Source organism: Rhinolophus sinicus, linkage group LG09 (genome assembly GCF_036562045.2).
Source record: "Rhinolophus sinicus isolate RSC01 linkage group LG09, ASM3656204v1, whole genome shotgun sequence".
Taxonomy (NCBI): domain Eukaryota; kingdom Metazoa; phylum Chordata; class Mammalia; order Chiroptera; family Rhinolophidae; genus Rhinolophus; species Rhinolophus sinicus.
In genome coordinates, this window is record NC_133758.1 from 54,222,776 (window position 1) to 54,228,787 (window position 6,012).

Genomic DNA, 6,012 nt, shown 5'->3' on the forward strand with positions numbered 1-6,012 from the left:
GGCCATAAGCCGAGCCCTAGCAGTCCGAGTTCTTTCCTCTCCTGCAGCTGTGGTAGCTCTGGGATGCAGAGAGCTCGGAGCACTGAGCTAGGTCTGCGTCCCGTGCCCGCGCAGCTCTGTCTCCTCACTTTTCCCTTCCCTTGTCCTCCGCTCATGCAATTCGCCCACCTTTAAGTGAATTCATTGGTGGGCCTCTTTGTCTTGCCTGTCTGCTGTGCAGGCAGTCCTTTGTGGAGTTATAATTGTTCGATTAGTTGTAAATTCCAGGGGAGATTTACAGAGGCTCACCTCACCCCGCCATTTTGATCCAAATGATCTTCAATAAGGGTGGCAAGAGTACACAATGGGAACAGAATAGTCTCTTTAATAAATGGTATTGGGAAAACTGGATATCCACATGTGAAAGAATAATAAAGATGGACCCTTAACTAACACCATATACAAAAATTAACTCAAAATGGATTAAAGAACTAAACCCACCACTTAACACTGTAAAACTCTTCTCACCCTACCCGTTCCCTGGCTGCCGGACTCGCTCTCCAGCCAGCCAGTCTTCGCAGAGAAGGTGTTGTGGAGACAGCCTTCAGCAGATCAGCAGGTGGTCTACCTTCCTCAGGGCTGGCAACAAGTCTCCTGCACAAGTGTCCTATTCTCGGAGACAGTCCTGCGACCTGCCCTGCCCGGTATGACCTGGGCCATGATCTGGGTCTTCTCCCAACCCGTATGCCACGGTTGTGTCAACTATAAGGGTACCGATCGCCTAGAGTTTGTAATCAAGACCACGCGCCAGCTGAAGCGGGTACCTGGCTGCTCCCAGGACTGCCGCTCCCCCACTCCCACCCCATCGCCGCCTCCAGTCGGGGTCAAGACGGTGGCCCTGCGGGGTAAGGTGGCGGTGGCGGTGGAGGCAGCGGCAGCAGCAGCCACAGCAACAACACTTTAACCATGTCGATGGTTCCAGCAAGCCTGCGGTGCTGGCGACCCCATCCGGCCTGGATCGCTACGGCCTGAACGCTACCGCCACCGCCGCCACGGTGGAACAGGGCGGCCGCTTCCAGTATCCGCCACCGCCTGTAGGCCTGGGAAGCAGCAGCCACGCCACACGGCTGCCCAATGGCTTGGGTGGCCCCCAATGGCTTCCGCAGACCTGCACTGGAGGAGGGGCCCCCAGAGCTGAACCCCCCGAGCCCCACTCGTCTTCGGCGTCAGCGTCGGTGGCGTCTTGGCGCGGGACGTACGGTGGACTAGTGACGGTGTTGCCCAACCAGGGGGGTGGCAGAGGCCCCTAACTCATGGTCCCCCCCACCACCAGTTTGTTGCTGCAGACGCTGCTTAACGATCCGGCCTGCGCCTCAGTGCTGCCCCTACCGCCGCCCTACGACCTGGGCAGCCGTGGACCCCCGACGCCCGCGCCCCCAGCGCCCTCCCCCCAGGGCCCGCTTGTCTCGGGGGCGCGCTGGGCGTCCCCCACGTAGTCTTCGACCTTGTCCTCGGTGGCCGAGGTGGGTGTGGGTGCTGGTGGCAAAAGGTCCGGTTCGGTGTCGAACATCGACCAGCAGCGTGAGCTGAAGGAGAAGCAACCTAACGCCGAGAACCCAGCCGAGCTGAGCGACAGCCTTCGCAGTCGCGCGGAGCAGTGGGCCAACAAGCCCAAGATGGTCCGCGACACGCTGCTCACGCTGGCTGGCTGCGCATCCTACGAGGTTCGCTTCAACATGGACCACTCGCTGCTGGGCCGCGTCTTCGCCTTGGACGCTGTCTCCAAGCCCGACATGGACTACGAATTGAAGTTATTCATTGAGTACCCCCTGGGCTCGGGCAACATGCACTCCAGGGCATCTGGGGGAGCCAAGCAGATGTACCAGGACTGTATGAAGGACTTCGGCCGGGGTCTGTCCTCCGGCTTCAAGTATCTGGAGTACGAGAAAAAGCACGGCTCCGGAAACTGGCGCCTACTTGGAGACTGCTGCCCGAGACCTTGCGCTTCTTCAAGAAGGGCGTGCCCGGCGCCAACATGCTGCCGCAGCCCTACCTGGACAGCAGCTGCCGGGTGCTGCCCACGGCGTTGGTGAGTCTAAGCCACGCCCTCAGTGCCCCATCCGGGGACTGGGGCCCTGCAGCCCGCCTCCCCCTCGGGTCCGCCAACCTGCTTAAGAGAAAGGCGCACCCCGAGCCTCCGGACTCCACCGAGGGCGAGCTGAAGCTGGGCAAGTAGCTGCAGAGGCAGCAGTGAATGGCGAACCAGAGCGAGGCACTAAAGCTCACCATGTTGGTAGGGGACTTGGTGGCGCCGGGGCATACGGCCGGGGGTCGGTCTCCACCGCCCCAACCCTTAGGACCCTATTCCAACCGAACCACCCTGCCCGAGTCGGCCCTCAGAACGGTCCATCCCCCAGGTCCGCCCTCATTTCGGCCGCAGCACTCTGGGCACCGCGCACTCGCCCAAGGATGGCAGTTCCGTGCACTCCACCACTGCGACCGCGTGGTACAACAGCAGCCCAGTATCGCCGGCTTTTGTGCCCGGGCAGCGCCGTGGCCTCACGGAACAGGGACCTGAATTTGCAGATGGCACCCCCCGCCACCTAGCACCCACCCAGGCATGGACCAAGTGCACCCCCAAAACATTCTGGATTCCCCTGTGGCCAAGCGGGCCCCTCTGCTTTACCATTTGCCACGAACGTTTGGAGGACACGCATTTCGTTCAGTGCCCATCCGTCTCCAGCCACAAATTCTGTTTGCCTTGCTCTAGAAAGAGTTATCAAGGCCCAGGGGTCACTGGAAGGCGTACTGCCCCAGCGTCAAGAAATGACCCCTAGTAGGGTCAAACGTACCTTGGGCTTTCATGCAGGGTGAAATCGCGACTATCTTAGCTAGGGATGTTAAAGTGAAAAAGGAGAGAGACCCTTGAACAAGACAGCCACCTCCTTTGCCCCAGACTAGTTTCTCTCCAATCCAGAGGGCCCCTCCCTGCCCACATCGACCCTCCCTTCCCTCACCCCCAAGATGTAGAATTGTGAATATAACAAACTGCAAAAAGTTAGTCTTATGTATAGACATTATTTTCGTCGTATGTTTCCATAGTTTGAAACAAAGGTATGTAACTTCATTTGAAGGATAAACTGGTTTGTGTTAAACCATATAATATTGGTTGGGTCATTTTCATCGTATTTGTTAGCATTTATTTAGTGGCAGAGTGTTTGCCTAGGTACACAATTAATAACCCTTAGCAACGACTGCTGCTGGTGGTGTGTATTTGTGTAAATGTTATGCATTCTCTGAAAGGAAAAAAACACACAAAAAGAAAATAACTTTTTTTCCCCCCAAAGCCAGTGTTGCTGCCTAAAAAATGATGCTATGAAATGGTGACAGCTTCTTTCTAAACAGCCCCAAGTGTTGAAGTCTTCACTTTATTTTGTTTTGTTTTGTTTTGTTTTTCTGTTTTCTTTGCAAAATGGTAAGGGGGATGTTGGGAGGGGGCCGGGTGTTTTTTTGTTGCAAGTTTGTGGGGGAAAATATTTGGGTTTGTTTCTACTGAAGTGAATGTGCTGAATTTTCACGTGTTGTTTTGTTTTTGCTTTATTGATGCAGGGATGCTTTTGAACAGTAGAGCGAAATACTAGACACGGAGAATGTGATCTGTTTGTCCTTTATACATTTCTGTAGCTAACAGAACACTGTAATGTACCTTGGAGCTTAGTAACTTGTAATAAATTCAACTGATATTTAAAGAAATTCTTAGGAGATGGGGAGAATCTTCATGAAATTGGAATGGGAATAATTTCTTGGATATGACACAAAAGGCACAGGAAACAAAAGCAAAAATAGACAAACAGGGCTATATCAACCTTAAAATCTGTGCAACAAGCAAGAGTTAAAAATCAATCGATGGAATAAGAAAATATTTGCAAACCATATATCAAATAAGAAGCTAATATCCAGAATATATAAAGAATTCCTAAAAATAATATCAAAAAAAGCAAATAACTCTATTTTTAAAAACAAGCAATAAACTTGAATAGACATTTCTCGTAAGAAGATATACAAATAGCCAACAAGCATATTAAAAGATGTTCAATGTCTCTAGTCATCAGGGAAATGCATATCAAAGCCACAATGAGATATGTCACCTCATATCCATTAAGATGGCCACTATCAAAAAAACCTGGAGGATGGACGAGTAGCTCAGTTGGTTAGAGTGTGAGCTCTGGGCAACTGGGCAACGGAGCTGTGGTTGAAGCTCTGGCTCTCAACCACAAGGTTGCTGGTTCGACTCCTCGACTCCCACCAAGGGATGGTGGGCTGCGCCCCCTGCAACTTCCAACTTGGAAAAGTCCCAGGAGTACACACTGTTCCCCAATAAAGCCCTGTTCCCCTTCTCCAATAAAATCTTAAAAAGAAAAAAACCTAGAAAATAACAAGTTTTGGTGAGGATGTGGAGAAACTGGAATATTTTTGCAATGTTGGTGGGTTGTAAAATTGGGCAGCTACTATGGAAAATAGTATGGAATTTCCTAAAAATATCAAAAATATAACTACGATATGATCCAGCAGTCCAGTTCTGGGTACATACTTAAAAGAATTGAAAACAGGATCTCAAAGAGGTATTTTTTTTTTTTTTTTAATTGGGGAACAGTGTGTACTTCCAGGACTTTTTTTTTCCAAGTCAAGTTGTTGTCCTTTCAGTCTTAGTTGTGGAGGGCGCAGCTCAGCTCCAGGTCCAGTTGCCATTGCTAGTTGCAGGGGGCGCAGCTCACCATCCCTTATGGGACTCGAAGAATTGAACTGGCAACTTTGTGGTTGAGAGCCCGTGCTCCAACCAACTGAGCCATCCGGGAGCTCAGCGGCAACTCAGCTCAAGGTGCTGTGTTCAATCTTAGTTGCAGGGGGCACAGCCCACCATCCTTTGCAGGACTTGAGGAATTGAACCGGCAACCTTGTGGTTGAGAGCCCACTGGCCCATGTGGGAATCGAACCGGCAGCCTTTGGAGTTAGGAGCACGGAGCTCCAACTGCCTGAGCCACCAGGCCGGCCCAAAAGAGGTATTTTTCACACCCATGTTTATTGCATTATGCACAATAGCCAACAAGTGGAAGCAACATATATGTCCATGGATGGATGCATGGATATAGAAAATGTGGTCTATACATACTCTGGAATATCATTCAGCCTTTAAAAGGAAGGAAATCCTGTCATATGCTACAACATGGATGAAACTTGAGGAGATTATGCAAAGCGAAGTAAGCCAATCACAAAAAGACAAATACTATTAATACATGATTCTACTTATATAAGGATCTAAAGTAATCAAACTCATAGAAAAAGAAAGTAGAATGGTGGTTGCCAGGGGCTGGGGTTAGGGGGAATGGAGGAGTTGTTGTTCAATGGGTATAGAGTTTCAGTCACACAAGATGAAAAGGTTCTAGAGATCTGTTGTACAACGATGTGCATGTAGTTAATAATACTATACTGTCCACGTAGATATTGTTAACAGGATAAATTTATGTTGTGTGCTTTTTACCACAATAAAATAAGATTTGTAGGGAAAATTTAAAATAATAATGATAAAAATGTCTGTGTATGCACACCCAAATTTTTAAAATAAAGCTTTAAGAATACCAAAAACAAAAAATAGGTGAACCACAGAAACTTTGCACATCTAATTGAAATGCTTCTTTTTTTACCTAAAGATTTCCCTTTCCAATCCATTGTTCTTACCTTTCTTTTGACCTCTGTCAGAGAGATATTTAGATGACACCTCTGTTGATGAGTTTTCATGAGACTCTCTAGAGAAGCTGAGAGGCACAAGAAAGCTCAGGTGTGCTACTAGGTTTCAAGAGGACTGCAAATTGACATCTACATTGTCTCCTTAGTCCCAACAACAGCCTGAAGCACCCTCTGCTGTTTGCCACTGGAGAGAGACCACTACATGCAAAACTCAGCCTGTCGGTGTTCAGCCTGCTTATCTCTGCTTCTGCAGCTGACTGCCTGCCTTGCTATGGGCTCCCATTTCTG

General features: G+C 49.7%; 1 pseudogene; it reads left to right on the forward strand.

Moving 5' to 3' along the window:
- Positions 1–311: 311 nt before the first annotated feature.
- On the forward strand, positions 312–3,027 carry LOC109434429 (putative E3 ubiquitin-protein ligase IRF2BPL; annotated as a pseudogene).
- The last annotated feature ends 2,985 nt before the right edge of the window (positions 3,028–6,012 follow it).